Below are 27,430 nucleotides of genomic sequence, written 5' to 3'. Positions count from 1 at the left end.
TCTATATTAATCTTGTCTCTATGGGAGTGATTCAGTGTATCTCAGAATCACTTGGGACAGTGACTAAAAATGTGGGCCAGGCATGGTGGCGTGTGCCTGGAATCCCAGCATTTTGGGAGGCTGAGGCAGGTGGATCACTTGAGGCTAGAAGTTTGAGACCAGCTTGGCCAACATGGCGAAACCCTGTCTCTACTAAAAATCAAAAATTAGCTGGGTGTGGTGGCATGCACCTGGAATCCCAGGTACCCAGGACGAAGAGGCACAAGAATTGCTTGAACTCAGGAGGCAGAGGCTGCAGTAAGCCGAGATCACACTACTGCACTTCAGCCTAGAGAGGCCGAGGCAGGCAGATCACGAGGTCAAGAGATCGAGACCATCCTGGCCAACATAGTGAAACCCCGTCTCTACTAAAAATGCAAAAAAATTAGCTGGGCGTGGTAGCATGCGCCTGTAGTCCCAGCTACTCGGGAGGCTGAGGCAGGAAAATTGCTTGAACCCTGGAGGCAGAGGTTGCAGTGAGCTGAGGTCGCGCCACTGCACTCCAGCCTGGCGCCTGGTGATAGAGTGAGACTCTGCCTCAAAAAAAAAAAAAAAAGATATAAATCAAAAATTGCAGATTCATGGACTGCTGCCAGATACATGAATCAGAGTCACTGCAGGTGGGGCCCAGGTGTTTGTATTTTGAACAAGCTCCCCATGTAATTCTGATGTGATTATCCGTGGTCATCCATGGCCCACCCTTTGAGGCATACTGTCTGATAATGTTATTCACTCTTTACACCTGAATTTGAGGCATAAAGAGGACAAATAATTTATCCCAGTCATCACTGGCAGAGCAGAACTTTGGCACTTTGCCCATGTGCTGGGTCTAATCATGTGGCCTCTCATGAAAGATTTTTTAATTTGGCATGATAAGGAACCCTACTATATCAATAAACATAAGAAACATAATTAGAAGTCACATTCTAAGAGCATTAATTGACTGTGAAAACATTTAATAAATTCGATGGAAATTATTTGAGAAATATAAATTTAGCAAAGGATTTTTTTTTCTTTTCTTTTTCTTTTTTTTTTTTTTTAGACAGAGTCTTGCTCTGTCGTCCAGGCTGGAGTGCAGTGGCATGATCTTGGCTCACTGCAGTCTCCACCTCCCTGGTTCAAGCACTTCTTTGCCTCAGCCTCCTGAGTAGCTGGGATTACAGGCGCCCACTACCACACCTGGCTAATTTTTTGTATTTTTAGTAGAGACAGGGTTTCACCATCTTGGCCAGGCTGGTCTTGAACTCCTGACCTTTTGATCCACCCATCTCAGCCTCCCAAAGTGCTGGGATTATAGGTGTGAGCCATGGTGCCTGGCCAAGAAATATAAATTTAGTACTACTTTGTTGTACTAGTGGTTATTTAAGGTTAAAGGTTGTATCATATAACTAAATAAATATTAATATTCCTGCTATTTATGTATTTATTTACCAGATGGTCAAAAATGTTACTAACTCTGTTACTCTGCACATACATTCTCTACCCTTTCAGCCATATGGTAGAAATGCTAATATGTAATCTGGGTCAGGAGAGCTTCAGCCATGACAGAGCTATAGGATATATGTATCATTTGCCACCCGGTTTCCTAACAATAAATGATTTCACTGTAAGGCATTCATTACATTGATTTTTAAAAACCACAGTAACCTTCAAAAGCCTTGAACTTGTGCGCTATATTTAGTGTTTTATTTTTGAAATAGATTATTTGCAGCACACCTGTTAATAAAATATCAGATATCACAGACCTTGCCCCATAGGAGAAAAAAAAACACACACACACAGAGGTGGAAATGACTTAGCTGGAGTAAAAAAATGGAACAGTATAATCACCAATAGAAGCAGAAATGGAAATAAAGGAGCCATTGTTGAAGTTCCTGGTTTTTCATCATAGATAGTGACTCTTTTCTCAGTAAGTAATGACTTTAAGAATACTGCCAGGTAAATCACTAAAAAAAACCTTAGACTTAAAACTTATAGTCATATTGTTGTTTTTACTTGTTTTCAAATACAATTCAAACATCCTGCATATCCCTAATTATTTCTCCTCCCCACCAATCTGTAAGATGATGGTGATGAAATTCAAGACAGACCAGCATCCTGAACATGTTCAATTTCTACTCTTAAACAAAACACAAAATTCTGTTCTACCGGATATCACAACAAAGAAAATTTATTTTAAAAATACAATGAGTAGTGAGAACTGCAAAATACCAAACTGCAAATGTCAGTCGCCCTGCTGTTTCAAAACTAGGGTATTTTAAATCAATCAATTCTTCAAGATACCAAACACACCCACGAAAGCCAGTATTAAAAAGATTCGCTAGTGGAGCTCTGAACTTTGGTTTGACCTTCCTTAAAAATTTATAATCCTCAGCAAATGTTAATATGATGCTAATAGAGAAAGGCCATGTAAGACGTTCGTGGCACTTCAGAAGGGAACTTATGGGAATCCTGTCTCCTTAAAAATCTTGATTGGAGGGTATATTGGGGCTCCTACATTCCAGGGTCATGACCCATTATGATAATAAGGGGAACTGTGCTTCCGCCTTTTCTAATCTACTTCATGTCATTCAGCTGCTACCAAACCATCTTTTTATCCTTGATACTGTACTGCTCAATGCAGTGTGCTGACTTGTCCTGATTAAATTACTCCACACCCGGCCCTTCTCCACTTGGTGTGTTTTTATTCGGTCACCAAAACAGATATGCTTTATTAGAAGTGGAAGGACTGACAGGGGCAGGTGATTAGCGGGAGTGTCCTTCTGACATATGCCAGCAGCACTATATGAATGTTGAACATGATTCATCAACCAGCTGTCTGCCTTAAAGGCCTGTAGGCCTGAGGTCATGTTTTTCGTAAATAAATGCTGACATGCCAAAGTGGCACAATGGATTTTTTTCCTAAGTAATAAAGTTGATCTTCACTGCAAAAGAAGTTAGCACACCAAGCTACAAATGATGAAGACAAATTTAAGTGCAAATAAACACAGTTGTTCCAAGTTCATCAGGTTTTTTTTTCTCTTTAAATTGTTAAGACTACAAGTTATAAAGGAAAAAGAAAATGTACCTGAAGATACAAGGATGCTCAATGAAATTCGATGTAAACCTGCTGGCAAATTGATGAAGATTAGCTAGAAATTGCATTTATTGCAACAGAACTTTTGTGTTTATTATCTCATTGCTTCATACTCATTGCCATAAGGGAGGCAGAATCTAAATCATCACGCCCAGCTTACAAATGAGAAAAGAAGGGCACAGATTGGTTGAATCTCTGGCTTCAGGTAAAAGAGGTGTAAGTGACCTACAGTGGCATGGAGCTCCAGTTCCCTCCACCCCTCTTTAGAGCCTCTCCAACATTCAATGCCAGCTCTAAAGGCTGTGAATCAAATATTAATGTTGTGGAGAACCAAAGTGGGATATTCTTTCAGGGCTGCTTTGCCAAGAAAACAAAACTCCTAACCGTGGATATTTCAGACTTGCCCTCTATGTTCTTGTACTGCTCAGTCTGTAACTCTTAGAATACTGCGGGGGACACAGCGAGCCGCTCATGAATAATTTGCTGTATTATTCAATATTGACTTGTTTCCTCTCCTAGACTGAAATTCTAAAAAGCAGCAGGGGCAAAGACAAATGCTTTTGTATTTCTGAGCCCTAGCACTCCATGAGTTTGGCTTCATACACCCACTTCTCCTTTCTCACTCTCTATCCAATGTAACAGATGTTGTAACATCTGTCACTTACAGGCAGAGAACTGGGGGAATCCAAATGTCCAAGATGTTTAAGTACAAAACCACAGAGGAGCTGGAGCATCATTTTTTCAAGATGTCTGACACAACCCCAAATGCACAGGGGAATCCTTTTGTCTGTTCAGAACCTTGAGCTCCTTAAGAGCAGTTTACTGCTTTGATTAAAAACAACAATTTGGGTAGTCAGTGGTATTGAGTTAATTTTGGTTGCTAAGCAACCCACAAACTCAAAATTCCACTAATATTCTACTCATTAATTAGAATCAGCTCTCAACTTTGGTATGTGTTTCCTATGCTAAATTCTCATTTTCTTAAGCTGGTTTTTTCTGCTTGTCCTTGAAGTGGTACATTTACTAAACAACTACGTGCCAGGCATATTTTAAAAATCACCTCATTTAACAACCCCAGGAGGAAAGTACTATTATATCCATTTTACAGACAAGAAAATTTAAATTCAGAAAAGAAGTAAGTTGTTCAAGGTCACAATGCCTACAATGGAACTAAGATTCCACCCAGGTTTGCCTGATTCCAAAGCTCATAATGGGTCTTACATGATTTTGCTTCCACTACAAAAGGATTTAGAAAATGTAGCTTTAGTCTCCTCTCTGTGACATAGGTGAACCCTGCCATGGTTATTCATTGGTTACACATAGGAAATATCATTTTATTCTATCTACCTAAAGAATACTGGAGGTTCAAATGAAAATTAAAATTATTTGCAAATTTAAAAATAATATAGAAATAGCACCACTATATTTGTTGCTTTTGTGTTACAGAGCTGGGCCATTAGAAGAATAGAGTTTTTTGTTGTTGTTGTTTCATTTTGTTTTTTGAGACAGAGCCTCACTCTGTCACCTAGGCTGACGTATAGTGGCACAATCTTGGCTCACTGCAACCTCTGCCTCTTGGGTTCAAGTGATTCTCTTGCCTCAGCCTCCGAATAGCTGGGATTACAGGTACCTGCCACCATCCTGGCTAGTTTTTGTATTTTCAGTAGAGACAGCATTTAACCATGTTGGCCAGGCTGGTCATGAACTCCTGACCTCAAATGATCGCCTTAGCCTCCCAAAGTGTTGGGACTATAGGCATGAGCCACTGTGCCCAGCCAAGAGTATAGTTTTTTAAAAAGCTTTCTTTCCTCCAGATGATTACAACTGAAGACAGAAATACAGATGAGTCACTTTTGGCTGCTATCAGTCTTTAAATTATAAATCCTAAAGTAATTCATTTCTGCAGGGGTGATCTCTGTGTTATTCTCCCCCACCTTGTGTGTTCTGACTTCCTGCTGGTGGTAAATACAGATCGTAACCATGCTACTCCTGAGTCTCCATTTTTCAGTGGTAAAAGAGCCTGTTTCTGGGAAGCCAGCATCAATCTTCTACCTTAGATTAATGTTTAGTGCTTCCCTGCAAGTGTGTCCTCAGATCAGAGGACACATCAGAATCACCTGGGTAACTTGCTAAACATGCCCCCATGCCCTTTCTCTAGCGCTACCCAAGATAACTGAGCCAGATTCACTGCGGTAGGACCCAGGAAGATTAATTTCTAATAAGCTCCCAGTTGATTCTTATGCACACTAAAATTTGACAGGCATTATTTTATGTTATTCCAGAATGATGTCTGAATTAACCCTTGCCAAACATGTTTGCAGCACTTCAGCTTTGTCCGTTTTTGCCTGACAACTGGCTGTCCTTCCATGCTGATTACTCAACATCACATGCTTTGGTCCTCTTGCCTATTGGTGGGATGTAGTGCTGGTGTTAGCTCACCATTCTCTTATCTAGTCTATCCAGCTTGATTACTGCCCAAGAGAAGGGTTCTAGTCTTAGCCATACCCCTGGATAGCTATGCGATTTTAATCCCCCTAGACTGGTTTCCTGATTGGTAAAATGAAAGAATTGGACATCATAAGAGCTCTAAAATGACATGACTCCATATGATACGCAGTAGAAGACAATTCCAAATATGAGTCAAGGTATAGAGCCAAGCGGCAGCACTGAATTGAGACTGCAGGTCTTAACACCAGGTGTTTGACTGGGGCCCAGCTCCAGAGACTATTACTTAACTGGCCTGTTTTGTTGCCGGGGCATGGAATTTTTTTCACAAACTTCCCAGGGATTTTGATGTTCAACCAGGGTTAAGAACTGTTGAATAAATCTAAGAGATAGGAAGGAGGTGACAGGTGGGGGCAGGGGAGGGAAAAGACACACCACAACATTCCACAGAATAAAGGATCTGAATTTTAGTCCTTATTTTTAAGGAGCTGGAAAGGTACATTTCCTCTTCATGTGTTTTCACTTCCATCCTTTGCCCTGGTAAGACAACATTTTCCTTCCGTACACTCATCAGTCCAAAAAGGATCAAGGCTTCTGAACATTTTGCAGCAGCCTTTCCTGACCATGGTGGCCAGAAGTGCACCTTGTATGCTGAGTTTTTGTTTTTGTTTTTGTTTCTGTTCCTTGACAGAGTATTGCTCTGTTGCCCAGGCTGGAGTGCAAGGGCGTGATCTCAGCGCACTACAACCTCTGCCTCCCGGGTTCAAGCAATTCTCTGCCTCAGCCTCCCGAGTAGCTGGGATTACAGGCACCTGCCACACAGCTGGCTAATTTTTGTATTTTTAGTAGAGATGGGGTTTCACCATCTTGGCCAGGCTAGTCTCAAACTCCTGACCTCGTGATCCACCCGCCTCGGCCTCCCAAAGTGCTGGGATTACAGTCGTGAGCCACCGCGTCCAACTGTAAGCTGAGTTTTCAATGGCCTTTATTATCTGCCTACATGGCCTCCATCATAGATTGTGTCATATTGACCATTACGTATATTTTTCCTTTTTAAAGCATCACAATTTTTAAATTTTTTTAGTTGGATTACATATTCAAGCATTTAAAAGATGGGGTATGTGTGTGTGTGTATAGAATAACAGTTTTATTGATAGACTGTATATATATATACATATATATATATATGTATATATATATATTTGAAATGTTCCTCTGTCTAGCATAGAGTGGGTCTTTGGTAAACGTTCACTGACTGATAAAGATTGCACAAGTAGAAAAACAGTGTTTGAAATACAGCTTGGGAAAAGTCAGAAAGCTCAAGTAGGATATGACCAATACCTGAATTAACAGTTTTGGTGTGGATTAAAAAAGAAAAAACAGGAAACATGTACTAGACTATGAGGAAGAAGTGAAAGGGTCTGCTGAGACAGAGGAACGAAGAAGGGTTGAAGACATTTTAGAGTTATACAAGATCTTGAAGTCGGGAAAAAATCACAGGAAAAAGGAACTCAGTTTTAGCCATATTTAATCCGATGCTCTGAGTCTAGCAGAATTTACAGAAGAAGATAAGGAGTAGGATGAAGGGAGAGAGATTTAGCAGTTACTATCACACAGAACAACAGTAAATAAAAACTGGGACTGTGAAGATTATTAAGAAAGATATGAAAGTGTTCACAGGGAGAAATGAAAGTGTTCACAATAGACTGTGAAGACTACAAAAGTAAAGAATAGAATAGGAATGTCCTATTAGGGGCTCAGACCTGTAATCCCACCACTTTGGGAGGCTGAGGCAGGTGGACCACTTGAGGCCAGGAGTTCAAGACCACCCTGGCCAACATGGTGAGATCCCTGTCTCTACTAAAAATACAAAAATTAGGCATGATGGTGGGCACCTATAATCCCAGCTACTCAGGAGGCTGAGGCAGGAAAATCACTTGAACCTGGGAGGTGGAGGTTGCAATAAGCAGAGATCATGCCCCTGCACTCCAGCCTGGGCAAGAGAGCAAGACTCGGCCTCAGAAAAAAAAAGGGTAAAGAACATGTCATTAATGTTTATACTGCTTACATATTGAAATGATAGTGTTTTAGAAGTAGTGGGTTATATAAAACCTATTATTAAAATTGTCTTTACTTGTTCTTTTTTTTTTTCTTTCTTGAGATGGAGTCTTGCTCTGTCACCCAGGCTGGAGTACAGTGGTGTGCTCTTGGCTCACAGCAACCTCCGCCTACCGGGTTCAAGCAATTCTCCTGCCTCAGCCTCCTGAGCAGCTGGGACTACAGGCACATGCCACCATGCCCAGCTAATTTTTTGTACTTTTAGTAGAGATGGGGTTTTAACATATTGGCCAGGCTGGTCTCGAGCTCCTGACCTCATGATCAGCCTGCCTCAGCCTCCCAAAGTGCTGGGATTACAGGCGTGAGCCACCATGCTCAGCCACTTGTTCTTACTTTAAAAAATGTTGCTACTAGAAAATTTAAAATTACATATTTGGCTTGCATTATATTTCTATTGGACAGTGCTGGTCTAGAGTCACAAGTAAGAAGAAATGAAAAGACTTGGCATGATGCTATGCAAACATTGTATATGTATAATGCATAAGTGTATAAATATGGAAGAATTATCCAAGATTCAGAACAGAGTGTTGATGAAAATGTAAATGGTATTGGTTACAGTATTCATATGCAGTCAAAGCATAGATGTCACCATCTGGTTTCTGCCTACAGGGGTGGCCAGCCCTACTGCAACACTTGGCTCCTTTATCCTGCCAAGGGAAGTATCACTTTTTCCTTTTGGCTGAGGAGAGTTCCTCTTTCCCAAGCAATTATATTACATGGCTTAATTTTCTCATTTCATCTTCTGACATGGATTCTAGAGTATCCCCACTGGCCTTTGTTTTCACACAATACATGGAGACTCTTCATGTACTATTAGTCTCCTAGGCTGGAGCATGCCTTTGATCCTCCTTACCAATGAGATCTTGGAGTCTTCTTGAGACTTGAGGAAATTAGAGAACATACGGACAGGCTCTGGTGGACTTTTTTCTGTTCTCGTGTCTCAGCTAACATCACAGTTACCTCTATCCATGATTGATCTCTCATTTTATCACACACTGTGGTAGGCAGAATTCTAAGGTTCTCTCAACATTCCTGCCCTTCTGGTATACATGCCATGTGTAATTCCCTCTTCTTGAGTGTGGGCAGAACCTATGAGATAGATGCTCCCTTGATTAGGTAACATTATATGACAAATGGTGGTGGAATAGTCACTCTCATGATTATGTTAAGTTATACAGGACTCCACCACAGGACTGGAGATAGATTGGATGCCAGAGTGATTGATGTGCTCCTACTGGAAGAAAGCAAACCTCCATATGTGAACTGCCTGTGGGGTTTCCAATGAAAGGAATAGCAGGTGGTCTCTATGAGCTTGAAGAAGTCCCAGCCAACACTTAGCAAGATAACTGAGACTTTAGTTCTATATCCACAAGGAACTGTATTCTGTAAACCATCTGAAAAGCTTGGAAGAGAATCCCAAACTCCAAATAAGAAGTTCAGTGTGTCTAACACCTTGATTGTAGTCATTTTTTAATACAGCAACAGAAAACTAAACACACACATAAATGGTATGAGTACTCACTGTACATGAGGCTTTTCATTTCACAGAGCAATGAAAAATATTCCATCATAAAAATAATCTATAATTTTATGATGGAATTAGAATTTAGATCTGTAAAGCTGAAGACAATCCTTGCTAGATTTAAATCAGGAAAATCAGGTGAGAATAGTTACTTGATAGGACCTGGAAAACAAGACCCTATGAGAGACCCTGGGAATTCTATTAAATTCACCGTGGTTCCCAGTATCACTTAAGAGGTTTTCCTTTTATACAGTCAGGTAGTTACCATACTCTAAGCATTTGAACACACGGGTAACTTCCAAAATAGTTACGACATTCATATTCCAATCTCCAAAATTCCTGGAATACCATGTTTCATGGTTGTCTTTCAGATCAGTCAGTTCTTTGTAACACTGAGCCATAAAGACAGGGCAAATATTTAATATTTTAGATATAGTCAGAGATTGACACTCAAAATACAGTCCAGAGAAACTCAAAAGAATTAACTGTATTTCTTCAAATTGTGTGATGCCATCAATGCCAAGTGACTTCAGCATTGGGAAGGCAGTATCCAGGTATCGCCTTGATCCTCACATGCTACTACTAGCATCTGGCATTCACTGAGCAGATAGTTTTATTGTCCAGATTTTAAAGATGAGAAAATTGAGGTATTAGGAAAGTTATGTTGGTTTGCTTAAGGAAACACAAATGATAGAGCCCAGACTCACTCCCAGGCAGGCAGATGCCAGTCTGCTCTCTTAACCACCACAAGATACTGCTACATGTATACTTTCAATAAATATCTGGACTTACTGGAACAAAACAAATCAAAAACATTCTTACTTTCTTTCTTCAGTTTAAATAAATTTCTTAAGAAACTACAGTTTTTTCAGCCACAGTGGGATAAGAAGGTAGGTCCTACCCGCTGAGTCACTCAGCCCTATAGCTGCAAAAATCCTTAATTTGAAGAAGCAGCAGTTAATCTCCACTTCTCATGCTTGCCATTAGACTGTTTTAAATAATTGACAGGCTCTGCTCACATTCTTCTGACTTCTCCATATCTTGGAAATGGTTAAAGGCATAAGCAGGAAGCCATTCCCTTTTGATGAGCTGCTGTGACATCATGCAGTACGTTTACTAAAGAGATTCCCGATGAAAGATGCAAGAGAAACTAGATACATTAAGCAGTCATTTCTTTATATGAATCAACAGTAGACACCTGTGCTTTCCTTTACTCCAAGTGACCTATATGCAGAAAATGAACTCACTTTTTCTATGTTTGGATTAGGTTCTCAAGTTCCTTCCTGGCAAACAGCCCTAACAAGATCATGTATGATAGCTAATTAGCCATAATCTCTGCTTTTTCTTTTTTTCTGGCTAAATAACCAGATTGACCACACATCTGGGTCAGGGGAGTCACATTTGGACTCTTTTAGTAGAGAGACTGCCAGATGTAGATATCAGCCTTATTTTCTCAACAGCATGATACTTAATAGCACTTTTATGCTACTTTAACCAACTAGAGTCAGTTCTGCTATAACACAACAACATATGTGATCCTAAACAGTCACGGCACTATGCTGAACTGTGCAATAACAACCACAGGACTCACGAGAAAAATGGGGTTAGGGACATAACACTTAAAATCTTCATCAGTGGCACATTCTTTAAAAGATAGGAATTTAATAAAAACAGTAGCACAGTTTGTGTGTGTGTGTGTGTGTGTGTGTGTGAAATGGTTAAAAATACACAAATGTGGCACTTGATCTGAAAAAAAGGCCAAAAACTTGCTAGGGAAGTGGTATGGGAATGGTTGCAATTTGTGAGTTATGGTGAAGTGGTGGAAGAAGGAATAAAAAGTTGCCCTCTTTCTCAGCCCTTCAATCCTAGAATGAGCATGTTTTTATACAGGAAAGTTGACAAGTGTGAAAGAATACCAAAGTGTAAATTTTCAGGATAATACATGGTGAACCAAGATAGCTGGTAGATGTTTGAGAGGTGTATGTGTTTGCATTTTGTGTATCCCTACATGGCTTAGGTCAGCTAGTTGCAATTTAATGCATTCATCCAGTGTTTCTTCTGGGTAAAACATGCATAAGCAAACATGAAAGTTTTATTATGCCCAAATTGTTCCCTAATATGTCAATTGCTGGAATAATGCTTACTTTTAAAACATGCATTATAACATAATGAACTGTATCATTAGCTCTCAAATGGCCATGAAAATACTGTCAATTAACATATGCAGTACTTCTGGGCTGTGTACAGTGGCTCATGCCTGTAATCCCAGCACCTTGGGAAGCCGAAGTGGGAGGATCACTTGAGGACAGGAGTTTGAGACCAGCCTGAGCAACAAAGTGAGACCCCTATCTCTACAAAAAGTAAAAAAAAATTAGGTGGGCATGCACTTGTAATCCCAGTCATTCAGGAGGCTCAGGCAAGAGAACCACTTGAGCCCAGGAGGTCAAGGTTACGGAGAACTGTGATCACGCCACTGCACTGCAGCCTGGGCCACAGAGAAAGACCCTGTCTCACATAGTAGTAGTAATAATAATAATAATAATTATTATTATTATTCATTAAAACCCTGTCCTCATGGAGCTTGCATTTTAGTGAAATTCAAATGTTAACACTATTTAAGTCCAGTTTTCAAAACTGAGATATATTTTAAATATTAATAACTAAAAATACATGTTATCTGCAAATAAACTACTTAAACTATTTTATTTATTTTATATGTTAGAGATGGAGTCTCCCTGTGTTGCTCAGCCTGATCTTGAACTCCTGGACTCAAGTAATCCTCCCACCTTGGCCTCCCAAAGTGCTGGGATTACACAGGCATAAGCCAATGTGCCCAGCCATTAAAACTCATTTAAAGTCAGTTATTGCATACTAAATTTTAAATAAATGCTACATTTTAGAACAGTCTGAAGTCTTAATGAGATTAGAATCATTATCTTAAATTTCTTTTCATATCTGATCAAGTATTGATCAAGGATGGTCCACTAGTTGGTCAGTTTCTATGCATTACCAAGATTTAATATAAACTTGAAAATGAACACAAACAACAGAAAATAAGTTGAGATTCCATGAAATAAATTCCCAACAGAATGTTTTAAAGTATTTCTGTTTATCTCTTTTTCTATGGAGGTTAAATTTCCTTTTATTACAGAGGGAAAGGCACTATCTATCCTTATGCATTGTGACTTCCAGAACAACTATAATGTAACACGTGTTTGGAACTTGAATTCTAACACCACACCTCCTCCATCTTGAATAGAGGAATAAGTAATAACAACCAGCATCTCTTGAGTAGCAACCCTGTATCAGAACCAGCATGAATTACTCCATGTATGTTATTTCACAGCTCCAAAAATACTGGGGGCAGGAGGGAGGGATAGTTATTTACCTATTTTTCAAGCATGAAAACTTCTTTAAGAAAGACTTGGCCACGTTAGAATTCAAATATCCTCATTCCTAACCTGAGTCTGTTTATACCATGCTACACTTTAATTTATAAATCAGTTACAGTTTAATCATTTAGACAAGTACAGTGAATGAAGAAAACAGAGGAGAAATTAAAACAAGAGAATATAATCATTATGGAGAACAAAGATGAGACAATGTAAGAATAATTGGTGTCTTTGAAGTGGAGAATTACAAAATGGGAAAGAAAAAGCATTCATAATGAAAAAAAAAATCCTGACATTAAAAACAACAGATTATGTCAATAGGAAATATAGAAACAGAAATAATGTACCAGGTTCCATGAAAAATTGATACAGAACTTAACAATGATATAGCCTGAATTACTATATTTCAGGAATAGAAAGGATATTTTAGGACTCCAGGCAGAAAAAGAAAGTAAATTGCATGGGGAAAATTTGCTTTTTTTTTTAAGATGGAGTTTCATTCTTCTTGACCAGGCTGGAGTCCAATGGCACAATCTCCGCTCATCACAACCTCCACCTCTTGGGTTTAAGAGATTCTCCTGCCTCAGCCTCCCAAGTAGCTGGGATTACAGGCACGTGCTACCAGGCCCAGCTAATTTTTTGTATTTTTAGAAGAGACAGGGTTTTACTGTGTTGGCCAGGTTGGTCTCAAACTCCTGACCTCAAGTGATCCACCAGCCTTGGCCTGCCAAAGTGCTGGAATTACAGGCGTGAGCCACTGCACCTGGCCAGAAAGTCTGAAACCAACCTTAGACTTCTCTAAAGACAAATTAGATGCCAGCAGTAAATGGAGCAAGGGCTACATAATCTGGAGGTAAGGAAACTGGCTCAAAAATACTATAGCCGGCCAAATGGTCATTCAAGTACAGATGCTCCCCAAGGTACAATCAACTCATGGTAAGTTCAAAATATCGTAAGCTGAAAACAAGTTTGACTTACAGTATATTCAATTTATGATGATGATGTGTTTAATTGGGTGCCATACCAAAAGTTGTGCATACTGAATGTTGTATTGCCTCTGTGCCACTGTAAAGTTGAAAAATGGTTTGGTCAAAGCATTGTGAGTCAGGGATGACTCAAAAGAAACATGGACATTTCAAACATAAAAGACACAGGAAATGTGCCCTTCTTGGAAATAAACAAACATATTGACAAAATCTAGCCAATCAAAGAATGAATCAAAATTTAAAAGTTGATACTTGAGATGCCATGGTAAAAGGGCCAGTAATTCATCATGATTCCATTTAGTTAGTTACTAAGACTAAATTATATCTGAAATGAAGTTTACAAAACACATTGCAAATGTTATAGATTCTCACAATATAAACGTATTTTTTTAATTGGGGCTGGGTGTAGTGGTTTATGCCTGTAATCCCAGCACTTTGAGAGACTGAGGTGGGAGGAGGCCTTGAGCCTAGGAGTTTCAGATCAGCCTGGGTAACATAGTGAGAACCTAACTCTACCAAAAAAAAGTTAGCTGGATGTGGTGGTGAGTGCCTATAGTTCCAGCTACATGGGAGGCTGAGGTAGGAGGACTCCTTGAGCCTGGGAGGTTGAAGTTGCAGTGAGCTGTGATCATGCCACTACACTCCAGCGTGGGTAACAGAGTGTGACCCTGTCTCCAAAATTAAAGAAGTATAAAATAGGCCAGGTGCAGTGGCTCATGCCTGTAATCCCAGCACTTTGGGAGGCCAAGGCTGGAGGATCACCTTAGGTCATGAGTTTGAGACCAGCCTGGACAACATAGTGAAACCCCATCTCTATTAAAAACACAAAAATCCTGTTAAAATAAAAACTTTAGATAAATTAAATTTAACAATTTATCTGAGCAATGAACAATTCACGAGTCAGGCAGAACTCTGAACCAGAAGAGGGTCACAGAGCTCTCTATCCAGCAGCATGAGATGCTGCTGGATAGTTTTTATGAACTAAGCATAGAAGTAAAAAAGCAAAATCACTCAACTGGCTACAGCTCTGCATCTGCTTTATTTGGGCATGGTGTGATGAGTTGGCCATCTGCGATTGGCTGAAATCTGGCTATTACAAAAAATATATTCCTGAGTTAAATTTCTGTTTGTGTATGTACAAAGTTAGTTTTTCACATAGGACTTCAAAGTAAGGAGAAAGCTTCAGGCTAAGGGCCTCCTGCTTATTTAACAATTCTATTTTTTATAAAAGCATTTCTTTTTAATCTATTGACATATCTTTTGTTTGTTTGTTTGTTTGTTTGAGACAGAGCTCTGTTGCCCTGGCTGGAGTTGAGTGGTGCGATCTCGGCTCACTGCAACCTCCACCTCCCAGGTTTGAGCAATTCTCCTGCCTTAGCCTCTGGAGTAGCTGGAACAACAGGTGCATGCAACCATGTCTGGCTAATTTTTGGGATGGGGTTTCACCATATTGGCCAGGCTGGTCTTGAACTCCTGAGCTCCGGTGATCTGCCCACCTCAGCGTCCCAAAGTTCTGGGATTACAGGCGTGAGCCATTGAGCCCGGCCAACATATCCTATTTGTATAAATGCATAGAAAGACGTATGCAATGATTTTCACTTCATGTTAAAGATGAATATTTCTTGATGGTGGGGTAGAAACTATTTTTACCTTTTTAAAAATATCTGCATGATTTGTATTCTTTATCATGATTCTGGGAAACAATACAGTGACTTAAAATCAATGTAAAAAAATTCAAATATAAAAATTTCAAAAAAACCATGAACCCAACAACCAGAATTAACAAATATAAACACTGTCATATTTTCATTAGATTGTTTTACAATAAAGAAAAATTTCACACAAAAAAATAGAAGGCTGCCATGGATTGTTCTCTAGGACCAGTCTCTGCCCATCCACCCCCTACATAGTACATAATTTATATTTCTCCATATGTAAATATTCACCAATTTAAAAAAGTACAACGTAAAATGAAATTTGGACTGAAAGTAACTCAAAGTGTAGGTTTATTTTTCAGATTCACACTTAAATTTTTTTTTCTGATGAATAATTTTGAACATAGACAAAAATAGAGAAAATAGTATACAATAAATTCCAATATACCTGTTGCCCAGATTCAACAATTATTAAGATTTTGCCACAGAGAATTTTTGAAATTAAAAGCAAAAGCTGTTATCTACAATTCAGCCGCAATTTGTTCAGCTAGAAAACAAACACCTTCCAAGGAAGACATGAAGAACCAAGATTACCTGTGCCCTTTCTCTGTGCAAGTACTAGTTCCTACAAACACAGACACATTTAGGAGTCAAAGCAACTCTGAAACCTACATATTATTATCGGTATTGCTCAGAGTGGAAAATGAAGCTCAGAAGAATGGAGATTTTTCTACAAGCTTAGCCATTTGCTTGTCCTTCCAATACTACCACATCCCTTCCTTGATGATCCCATCCTAGCCAATTTCAGTGTGCAGGAGTCACAGGAGGTTGTTAATTCTGTTGAGGAACAGAAAATAGGAAGGTCTCACTGTAAGTCTACGTGAATTAATTCCTGGATTCTTTGGGTTGGAGGAGGACCCAGCATTTTTATACGTAATTTAAGTCAGGAACTTTTGGTTATTTATTTATTTAATTTAGAAAACACCTAATGTAATTTTCCCTGTAAGACTTTTTCTTATAACTACTTAGAAAAAAGAGAGAAGCATGTTCCCTCTTCCTTTAAAACAATCTCATCAGTGATTCAAGATACTCTTCTATTAATTGGAGGGAAATTCATTCTCTTGAGAGAGCTCCTAATCCCAGCTGACCAATGACCATAATTACAAAAAGTGATCTCAACTGCAGTTTACAGACTTTGAGATCTATCATGGGTATTTCCAAAGCAGTTTTGAAATTTCTTGCCTGTCATGCTGCTTATGTGTTACGCTCACATACCGTAGCAAATGCTTCATAACATTCTTAATTTTTCCTGGAGACTGTTTCAAAATAAGCAGGCATCAGTACTCTAGTCTGTCAACCCTATTAGTCAGTCTTGTGGTGAAAAGTATGGGATTTAGGTTTCCCACGATACATTTTTATTTAATAACTTAGAATGTAATCATTTACAAGCAGAGGATGCACAATGATTCAGCTATTTTGAGAGACTGATACGATTAAAGAAACTCAACTACCAAATGTTTCCCATTTAAATGTATAAAATTTTAAGGACAGAGTATCTTAGGTTTCAATTAATATTTGTATCCCAAACTCCTGAAGACACTCACACAGACACACATACACACATACATACACACACACACACACACACACACACACACGCATATACTGATTTTCAGGACAGAAAAGAACAAGCACCTCAGAGATATCTGGAATCTGGGATCGGCCAGAGCTCTTCATTTTGCACATTTGGAAACTGAGATCCAATTTTTTGTTTATATTTTCTGTCCCATGAAGTTCTTGTTGGTTGTCTATTGTCACAAAGAACAATGCCAAGTTATTGTACGCTGACAAGGGGATATTTTCATGCAACAGTCCATAGAATTAAAAACAAGGGAAAAAACCAGCCACTGAACTTAGTACGATCAGGCAACAGTAATTTTTTAAGGCTGCTATAAAACTCAATTGCAGTTTGTAGGCTTGCAAATTCAAAACATCTAAGTACTGGAATTAGAGTGAAAAGTCAAGAAGCACGGAAGTTTAGTAAATCAAATTGCCTTCAAAAGTGGGATTCGAATTCTACTTTTCCATTTATTATTTACAAACAGAGTTTTTCACTTTCTGCAAATGTCTTCTGGCTAAATTTCTGGCACTGCCCTTCTTACTGTATTTTGATTTTTGTCTTTCATCTTTGCCTAAAATAAGATACCACTGTAACCAACCTTAGTGATAAGACAATTTCGTGGCAGGCAAATTTCTTTTTTGGCAGGGCGACCCCCAAATAGAGAAAACAGGTCAGCGCGACCTTCGTACCCCCAACTCTGTGAGAATAGCGTGAGAACACTGACCCCAGTCAGGCCCATTGCTTACCCAAGCGGGGAAAGGAAACTTCCGGCGGTGACAGGACCTCCCCAAGGTGAAACCCAAGACTGTCGGGGCCCCTAGGAACCGCTTTTCTCCCTTGCAAACCTGGCCTGTTTATGTGGGCTCCACGGTGCCTGGGGCCAGTGTGGGACCTGCGGGAGAAGATCTGGGAGGAAGATTCGCCCGGAAGTCTCCAGGGCAGACGACGCGCGTTCTCCCGGGGTCGGCGCGGGCGGGAACCGCAGCAGAGGAACCCCAGCCCTCCGAGCCGCGAGCGGCGCCGCCGGGACCCCGGACTCCGGGGGGCGCGGAGTTGGCGGGAGCCGCGCGGGCGGCGCAGGAACGCCGGGCAGCCAGACGCCAGCGCTCGTGGGGGTCGGCGGCCCCGCGGAAGCCGCGCCCGCTAAGTTGCCCGAGGCGGCGGCGAGGTGCGAGGGTGCGGACAGCTCCGGAAGGCGGCGGCCGCAGCGCCCCCGGGCTCACCTTCTTACCTGTCCTTCCCTGCCCTGCGCGGAGCTCCCGCCGGGCGTCCGCAGAAGTTTCCCGGCGGAGCGCGCTGGACCCGGCTGGCCCGCGTGGAAGCCTCAGCGCCCGCCTCGCGAGTGGCTTGCCGCCCACCCCGCCGCGCGGGGCGCAGCGGCAGCGTGACCGCAGTCGGCTCCGGAGCGGCGCGGCGGCGCGGGCGGGGGCCGGGCACGGGCCGGGCACGGGCGCGCGCCCCGGGGCGCAGCCGGGTGGGCGGGCGCGGCGGCTGCGGCTGCGGCTGGGCCGGGGCGGGCGGTGCGGCCACCCGGGTGCGGGGCCACCGAGAATCCTAGCGGCCGCTACGGACCAAAGTTTCCAAAGATGCGCTTCTCGGAGTGTACCGCCGCGGCTGTAACCGACACCAAGTGTTCGTCGTCACTCTGGGCAGGAGCGATGCGCTGGGTGCTGAACCGCGTAACCGCACACCGGCCCTCTCACCCCCGCTCCACACACACCGTAAACAAAATGAAGAGGTAAATCACCAGAGTGGGGACGGGAATATGTGGGTGTATTGGACAGAGAAAGGACAATACAGTATCTTTTTAAATGTTTTATTTTTAGAGATGGGTTCTCATCCTGTCACCCAGGCTGGAGGGCAGTGGAGTGCGATCACGGCTCACTGCAGTCTTGGCCTCCTGGGCTCAAGCATCCTCCTGACTCGACCTCCTAAAGCTTGGGATTGCAGGTATGAGGCACCAACCAATAAAATATCTATATTCAAATCAGTGAACATCTCAAAAACCAAGTGAGTAAAGGACATAGACAATCATAAAAGGAAAAAACTTAAAAACACAAATGACAAAAAAAAAAAGCTCAAATCAGTAATAACCAGATACATACAATTTTAAAGCAATAATTGGGTGCATTTTTTCTTCCTTTGCAATTAGGAAAGTTTTGTTTTGTTTTTGTGTGAAACAAATGTGGGAGTTGGTGATGACCAGTAAAACGTGCCACCAATTTAAGAATTTTATCTCCTTTCTTCTAGCTCACTTTCCTTTTGTATAACCATATTGGTAACAGTGACTCCAGGAACAAGCATTTACTGAGCAATCAGTGTCTCTTTGGAGCCCCAGAGTAACCACAAAAACAATGATTATAGATGGTAAAATTAACTCCCTTTAATTGGTGCTGGAACCGAGAATCAAGAAATGCACATATTGTTACACCTTTGAAATGGCTAGAAACCACTTGATCCTAGGCCTTCACTCTTACTCTTCACTCGAGGGATTTGCTCAAATGTTGGAAATCCAGTTTAAACTGGATGTAGTCCATGGTGTGTGTGTGTGTGTGTGTGTGTGTGTGTGTACCTTTAAACTATGGCCAGGGAAGTGAGAAGGCCATGAGCTTTGAGGTCAGATGTTCTCCGGTTTAGATTTTACTTGTTTAGTGTCCTACATTTTAAAAATTCAAGGATTATATTACAGTTATTTCTAATTTAAAAACCAGAAGCTGTTACTGTTGCCCTGGGTTCTCATGATCTCCCACGATAGAGATTGAAAGAGATCACCAAACAGAGCAGCAAAGGAAAGTTTATTCTGCTTGTGCACAAGGGAGTCAGCACTAAGAAAGGAAAAGGAGCGGACTGCTTTCTGACGAGAGTGTGTGGGTGAGTTTCATAGGGTCTTTCTATAGGGAAAGGTTACATCAGGGCACGTTTAGAAGTTTTCTTGTCCTTGCACAGTGGCCCAATATGCTTTTTCATATGTCATATGTAGTATTAGCATTTAAAATCTCTACCCCAGGAGTTATTTATAGCATTAAAGTGAGGAAGGGGTAACTGTAGGTTGGAGTTTAAGTCTAACTGTGCAGGCGAGGATCTGGGGAAGTCCCTAGCCCTCTTAAATAGGTGCTTGCAGTTAAGTTTCTTGGGTCTGTTACCGATTGACTGAGAGTTAGATAAGCTGGAGCTTGAGTAAGGAGCTTTTATCCTTTTTCACCACACCATCTTAAAATAGCTTGCCTGTCTCAGTGCAACTAAGATATGCCTGTGTGACAGATTCTTCAGCGGCCCCAGTGGTTTCTGATTCCCAGTTACTTTTCATGTTCATACCTGTATTAGATCCCCTCCTCCTAAGAGGGCTTGGGACCTGTGACTTGCTTCTGAAAGTAAATATAACAAAGGTGACGGATATCACTCCCATGACTACATTACATTATAAAAGACTCTCTTATGAACAGACTCTCTAGATACTGTCCTGTCTGTCCTGATGAAGTCAGTGGCCATGTTTGGGAAGTCCACATGATGAGGAACCATGGGCAGCCTCTAGGAGCTGAAAGGCAGCTTCCTGCCAATAGCCAGCCAGCAAGAAGCCCTACAAACTCCAGGAAATGAATTCCGTCAACAGTCTAAGTGAACTTAGAAGTAAATTCTTCCCGTCAGTCATCCACAAGAGAACACAGACCAATGACACCTTAATTGCAGCTTTGTGAAACCCTAAGTAGAGGATCCAGTTAATACATGCCCGGAGTTGTAAATGCACCCCTCCCCCTCCAAATTGTGAGAGAATATATAGAGGGGAAAATTTTGTGTTAAATACTTCTGTCCTGCTGCATTCTAATTTGTCTTTCTTACTCCTTCATGTACATTTTCCTGCCTTGATCATGGCTATGTTCTCTTTCTCTGTATCTCTCATTTTTGTTATTATACATTTTATTATACGAGTAATACATGAATATAATGTGATATACTAAGGTATATTGTTTGACATCATACTGTATCTGTCAACTATCTTTTCCAGACAACAAAGTACCTTGGAGTTCATTTATCTTTCACATATATAATATATATAAAATTCTTCTTTTAAATGACTATATACTGTTATATTATCTGTGTGTCTACCTGAAATAATGGAAATGATCAGAATCCAGTATTAAAGCATTTGTTCAATTTAAAATTTAGCTGAGAATGGCTATTCAGACAACACAGACTCCAAAGGAATGGAGTCAATGCTCCAAAGTTAAGATCTTGCATATGTAGGCAGAAAAGAAAGAAACTTAGTGTGATTATAACATTTTCTATACAAAGCTGGTTTATGAGTTACAGCAATTTAGTTACGATTTGTTTTCTTATGCATACAGCTTTTCTTTTCCTATTTAAAAGAGTATATTTAACATTCCATCTTAGATAATGTGATAATCATGAAGTCTGTGTGAGAGAGGAAAGAGGAAAGTTAATTTATAATGAACAGCAACAGTTAGGAGAGAAGGGGTCTTCCGTGGTGCCCTTTAGTCATTTATAACACTTTACAAAACAACATAGGTAAGGAAAAAGGCTAATCTATAATCAGAGAAACAAAGGTCGCAGCTGCCTGCTTTATAGTTGCATGTTTACATGTGACTTAGATTCCATAATCAGATTCCCTTAAAGCTCAAAGTGTTTTAAAGTTCCAACAGCTTAGATTTTTACTTATTTTCACAAATATATCACAGTGTATCCATCTCCTTAACTATTTAAGTTGTTTGTAGTTTTTTGTTTTTGTTTTTGTTTTTTTTTTTTGAGATAGAATCTTGTTCTGTTGCCCAGGCTGGAATAGTGCAGTGGTGCAATCTTGGCTCACCGCAACCTCTGCCTCCTGGGTTTTAGCGATTCTCCTGCCTCAGCCTCCCAAGTAGCTGGGAATATAGGCACCTGCCACTACGCCTGGCTAATTTTTGTTTTTTTCAGTAGAGATGGAGTTTCAGCACGTTGGTCAGGCTGCTCTTGAACTCCTGACCTCAAGTGATCCACCTGCCTTGGCCTCCCAAAGTGCTGGGATTACAGGCATGAGCCACCACACTTGGCCTGTTTCTAGTATTTTGATATAGCAAACAAATGCTGTGTGCATGCTTCTTGGATGCATACGTGATGATTTCTCCAGAATATATGCCCAGAAGTAGGGCTCTGAGTATGTTCATTTTCATTTTATTTGCTACTGACAAATCGTTCTCCAGAGAGTCCGTGGCCATTTATATCCCTACCAGGTATGCAGAAGTGTGCTACTTCCTGCACTCTCCCTTCTTCACAACCCCCGCTGACACCTGATATTACCCAAGTATAAAATTTTTGTTCTAGCTCTCTTTCGTGTTCTTGTTCTCCTCTCTCTCTATTTTTTTTTTTTTGCTCTTTTTATTCCTCCTCTTTCTCCCTTTCTTCTCTCATGTTCCCTGCCTCTGTTCCCTCTCTTTCTCAGTTTCTTCTGTTCTTTGGTTTGCTCTTTTACTTTGTAAAAATTTATAATTTGTTTTAATTTAAAATTTATAATCTTTAAAATTTAACTTAACAATTTAATTTGTAACCTGATTCACAATGAAGATTATGAAAATACCTGTCAGCAAACGTACCTTTACAAAATAACTGCCAATGACTGCAGTGGGTTCTGTGTTAGTGGCCCACCATTTAAAAAAAATTGATGTAAATTAAACATAACATAAAAGTAACCATCTCAAAATGTACAAATCAGTGACATTTAGTACATTCAGTGTTGTGCAACCACCACCTCAGCCTAGCTCTGAAACCTTTAATCCCCGCAAAGGGAAACTCCATACACATAAAGCCTTCACTTCCCAATTCCCCCTTCTCCCCTTGCAACCACTGACCTGCTTTTTGTCTCTATGGATTTTCCTGTTCTAGATATTTCATATAAATGGAATCATACAGTATATGACATCATGTGTCTGGTTTCTTTCACTTAGCGTAATGTTTTTGAGGTCAATCCACATTGTAGCATCTAGGGACTTCTTCCTTTTTATGGCTGAATAACATTCCATTATTTACTATGCCATAGTTTATTAGTCCATTTATCTGTTGATGAACATTTGGATATTTTCACCATTTGACTCTTGTGAATAGTGCTGCTATTAACATTTGTGTGTAAGTTTTTGTTTGAATACTTTTGGCTATATACCCAGGGGAAGAATTGCTGGGTCATATGGTAATTCTATGTTTATTTTTTTTAAGGAACTACCAAACTGCTTTCTATAGCAACTGTATCATTTTACAGTCCACTAATAATGCATGAGTGTTCTTATTTCTCCACATTCTTGGCAACACTTATTATTCTCTCTTTTTTTTTTTTTTAAGTACAGCTATTTTAGTGGGTGTGAAGTGGTAGCTCATTGTTTTGATTTGCATCTCTCTAGGACTCATGATGTTGAGTGTCATTTCCTGTGCTTGTTGGGCATTTGCATATCTTTAGAGGAATGCCTGTTTAAGTCCCTTGTCAATTTTTCAGTTGGGTTTTTTGTCTTTTTGTTGTTGAGTTGTAAGAGTTCTTTATATATTTTGGTAAGGAGGGGTTCCAAGATTGTCAAATAGAAATAGCTCTGGAATGCCGTTCCCAGGGAGAGAGATGCAGAAACCAAGTGATCTCTGTAGTTCCGAACAAGAACAAGAGATCTTTGCTGGGCTGAAAAGCACCTGCAACGTACATAAACAGACCTGAGCAGCAACTCTGGCTGGTGCCAGGGGTTTCATCACAGATCTAAGCGATAGTATTGGCTAAAGCCGAGAAAGCCTGTGGGACAGAGTTACCCGCCCTCCAGAAAGAAGGGGAACTGAAAGCAGGAAATCGGGCGATCCGGCTAGGCAGGTCCCTCCCTCACAAAGCCCAGCAAACTGAAGCCCCCGTGCTTGAAAGTTTTGAAGCCAGCATAGTAGTTCAAGCTCGACCTGGACTGATCAAGCTCGGCAGGAGGAAGGGCAGCTGCCATTGCAGAGGCAGGCCTAATTTTCCTAAGTAAACAAAAGATACAGTAAATACGGGCAGCAGCTCTGCTGAATCCGCAGCAGCCAAGCAGCACCTCTGCAGGCAGACAAAGGACAGGCTGCCTCCCCAACCAGTGCCCTGAGATCAAACCTAGAGATGGGAAGAAACCAGTGCAAAAGGATGAAACCATCAAAGACCAGAATGCCTCTCCCCCACCAAGGGATCACAACTCCTCACCAGCAAGGGAACAAAACAGGATGGAGAACGAGTTTGACAAATTGACAGAAGCAGGCTTCAGAAGGTGTGTAATAACAAACTTCTCTGAGCTAAAGGACGTGTTCTAACCCAATGCAAAGAAATTAAAAACCTTGAAAAAAGGTTAGATGAAATGCTAACTAGAATAACCAGCTTAGAGAATAACATAAACGACTTGATGGAGCTGAAAAACACAGCAAAAGAACTTGAAGAAGCACACACAATTTTCAACAGCCGAATCAATCACGCAGAGGAAAGGATATCAGAGACTGAAGATCAACTCAAGGAAATAAAACAAGAAGGCAAGAAAAGAGAAAAAAGCATGAAAAGAAATGAGCAAAGCCTCCAAGAAATATGGGGTTATGTGAAAAGACCTACTCTACACTTGATCGGTGTACCAGTAGGTGACAGGGAGAATGAATCCAAGCTGGAAAACACTATTCAGGATATTATCTAGGAGAACTTCCCCAACCTAGCAAGGCAGGCCACCATTCAAATACAGGAAATAAAGAGAACACCACAAAGATACTCCTCAAGAAGAGCAACCCCAAGGCACATAATCATCAGATTCACCAGGGTTGAAATGAAGGAAAAAATGCTAAGTGCAGCCAGAGAGAAAGGTTGGGTTGCCCACAAAAGGAAGCCCAGCAGACTCACAGTGGATCTCTCAGCAGAAACCCTACAAGCCAGAAGAGAGTGGGGGCCAATATTCAACATCCTTATAGAAAAGAACTTTCAATCTAGAATTTCATATCCAGTCAAACAGCTTCATAAATGAAGGAGAAATAAGATCCTTTACGGACAAGCAATTGTTGAGAGACTTCATCACCACTAGACCTGCCTTACAAGAGCTCCTGAAGGAAGCACTAAACATGGAAAGGAAAAACCAGTACCCACCACTGCAAAAAAGAACCAAATGGTGAAGACTAACAACACAATGAAAAAACTGTGCCAACCAACGGGCAAAACCACCAACCAGTAACAAAATGGCAGGATCAGATTCACACATAACAATATTAATGTTAAATGTAAATGGACTAAATGTCCCAATCAAAAGACACAGACTGGCAAACTGGATAAAAAGTCAAGAACCATCAGGGTGCTTTATTCAGGCGACACATCTCATGTGCAAAGACACATAAACTCAAAATAAAGGGATGGAGGAAGATTTACCAAGCAAATGGAGATTAAAAAAAAAAAAAAAAAAAAAAAAGCAGGGGTTGCAATCCTAATCTCTGATAAAACAGACTTTAAACCAAGAAAGATCAAAAGAGACACAGAAGGGCATTACATAATGATAAAAGGATCAATACAACAAGCAGAGCTAACTATCCTAAATACATATGCACCCAATACAGGAGCACCCAGATACATAAAACGAGTTCTTATGACCTACAAAGAGACTTAGACTCCCACACAATAATAGTGGGAGACTTTAACACTCCACTGTCAATATTAGACAGATCAACGAGACAGAAAACCAGCAAGGATATCCAGGACTTGAACACACATCTGGACCAAGCGAACCTACTAGATATCTACAGAACTCTTCACCCCAAATCAACAGAATATACATTCTTCTCAGCACCACATTGCATTTACTCTAAATTCAACCACATAATTGGAAGTAAATCACTCCTCAGGAAATGCAAAAGAACAGAAATCATAACAAACAGTCTCTCAGACCACAGTGCAATCAAATTAGAACTCGTGATTAAGAAACTAACTCAAAACTGCACAACTTCATGGAAACTGAACAACTGGCTCCTGAATGTTGACTGGATAAACAATGGTGTGAAGGCAGAAATAAAGATGTTCTTCAAAAGCAATGAGAATGAAGACATAATGTACCAGAACTCTGGGGCACATTTAAAGCAGTGTCTAGAAGGAAATTTACAGCAATAAATGCCCACATGAGAAGTAAGGAAAGATCTAAAATTGACACTCTATCATCAAAATTGAAAGAGCCAGAGGAGCAAGACCAAAAAAACTCAAAAGCTAGCAGAAGACAAGAAATAACTAAGAGCAGAGCAGAACTGAAGGAGATAGAGACGCAAAAAAATCCTTTAAAAAAAAATAAATCCAGGAGCTTTCTTTTTGAAAAGATCAACAAAATAGAACGTAGCCAGACTGATAAAAAGGAAAGAGATAAGAATCAAATAGATGCAATAAAAAGCAATAAAGGGTATATCACCACTGATTCCACAGAAATACAAACTACCATAAGAGATTACTACAAACAACTCTATGCACATAAACCAGCAAATCTGGAAGAAATGGATAAATTTCCTGGACACTTGCACTCTCCCAAGCCTAAACTAGGAAGAAGTTGAGACCCTAAATAGTTCAATAACAAGGGCTGAAGTTGAGGCAGCAATTAATAGCCTACCAACCAAAAAAAGTCCAGGTCCAGATGGGTTCACAGCCTAATTCTACCAGATGCACAAAGAGGAGCTTGTATCATTCCTCCTGAAACTATTCCAAACAATACAAAAAGAGGGAATCCTCCCCAAATCTTTTTATGAGACAAACATCATCCTGATACCAAAACCTGGCAGAGACTCAACTAAAAAAGAAAACTGCAGGCCAATATCCATGATGAACATAGATGCAAAAATCTTCAATAAAATACTGGCAAACTGAATGCAACAGCACATCAAAAAGCTTTTTCATCATGATCAAGTAGGCTTCATCCTGGGGATGCAAGGTTCAACATACACAAGTCTACAAACGTAATCCATCACAAAAACAGAACCAAAGACAAAAACCACATGATTATCTCAATAGATGCAGAGAAGGCTTTTGATAAAATTCAACAGCCCTTTATGCTAAAAACCCTCAATAAACTAGGTATCAGTGTAATGTATCACAAAATAATAAAAGCAATATACAACAAACCCAGAGCCAATATCATACTGAGTGGGCAAAAATTGGAAGCATTCCCTTTGAAATCTGGCACCAGGCAAGGATGCCCTCTCTCACCACTGCTATTCAATATAGTATTGAAAGTTCTAGCCACAGCAATTGGGCAAGAACAAGAAATAAAGAGTATTCAATTAGGAAAAGATGAAGTCAAATTGTCTCTATTTGCAGATGACATGATTGTATATCTAGAAGACCCCATCATCTCAGCAAAAAATCTCCTGAAACTGATAAGCAACTTCAGCAAAGTCTCAGGATATAAAATAAATATGCAGAAGTCACAAGCATTCCTATACACCAAGAACAGACAAACAGAGAGCCAAATCAAGAGCGAACTCCCATTCACAATTGCTACAAACAGAATAAAATACCTAGGAATACAACTGACAAAGGATGTAAAGGATCTCTTCAAGGAGAACTACAAACTATTGCTCAAGGAAATAAGAGAGG

At 40.4% G+C, this 27,430-nt stretch overlaps 1 protein-coding gene and 1 long non-coding RNA gene across 5 annotated transcripts in view; one reads left to right on the top strand and one right to left on the bottom strand.

Moving 5' to 3' along the window:
* POPDC3 (popeye domain cAMP effector 3) overlaps positions 1-18,171 on the bottom strand; it is a 28,026-nt gene extending 9,855 nt beyond the window's left edge. Inside the window, exons 1-2 of one of the 3 annotated variants that reach the window (XM_039467547.2) lie at positions 18,086-18,171; positions 16,929-17,041 (exon numbers count right to left, since the gene is read on the bottom strand). The gene's annotated coding sequence lies outside the window, so the exon portion shown is untranslated. Of the gene's footprint in view, positions 1-16,928; positions 17,042-17,600; positions 17,692-18,085 lie in introns of those variants that run through there. The other 2 variants (XM_074397662.1, XM_039467548.2) reach the window with 2 other exon arrangements.
* Positions 18,172-18,272: 101 nt separating this feature from the next.
* On the top strand, positions 18,273-21,508 carry LOC141584281 (uncharacterized). Of its 2 annotated transcripts, XR_012517228.1 has the most exons (3): positions 18,273-18,592; positions 18,681-18,804; positions 20,298-21,508. It is a non-coding gene; the product is annotated as an uncharacterized LOC141584281 (long non-coding RNA). The 2 variants fall into 2 exon arrangements; XR_012517227.1 differs by lacking the exon at positions 20,298-21,508 and having other exon boundaries at positions 18,681-18,844.
* Positions 21,509-27,430: the final 5,922 nt, after the last annotated feature.

Source organism: Saimiri boliviensis, chromosome 4 (genome assembly GCF_048565385.1).
Source record: "Saimiri boliviensis isolate mSaiBol1 chromosome 4, mSaiBol1.pri, whole genome shotgun sequence".
Lineage (NCBI taxonomy): Eukaryota > Metazoa > Chordata > Mammalia > Primates > Cebidae > Saimiri > Saimiri boliviensis.
The sequence above is the reverse complement of the archived record's forward strand: the minus strand, read 5'-3'. Positions and strand labels throughout refer to the sequence as shown.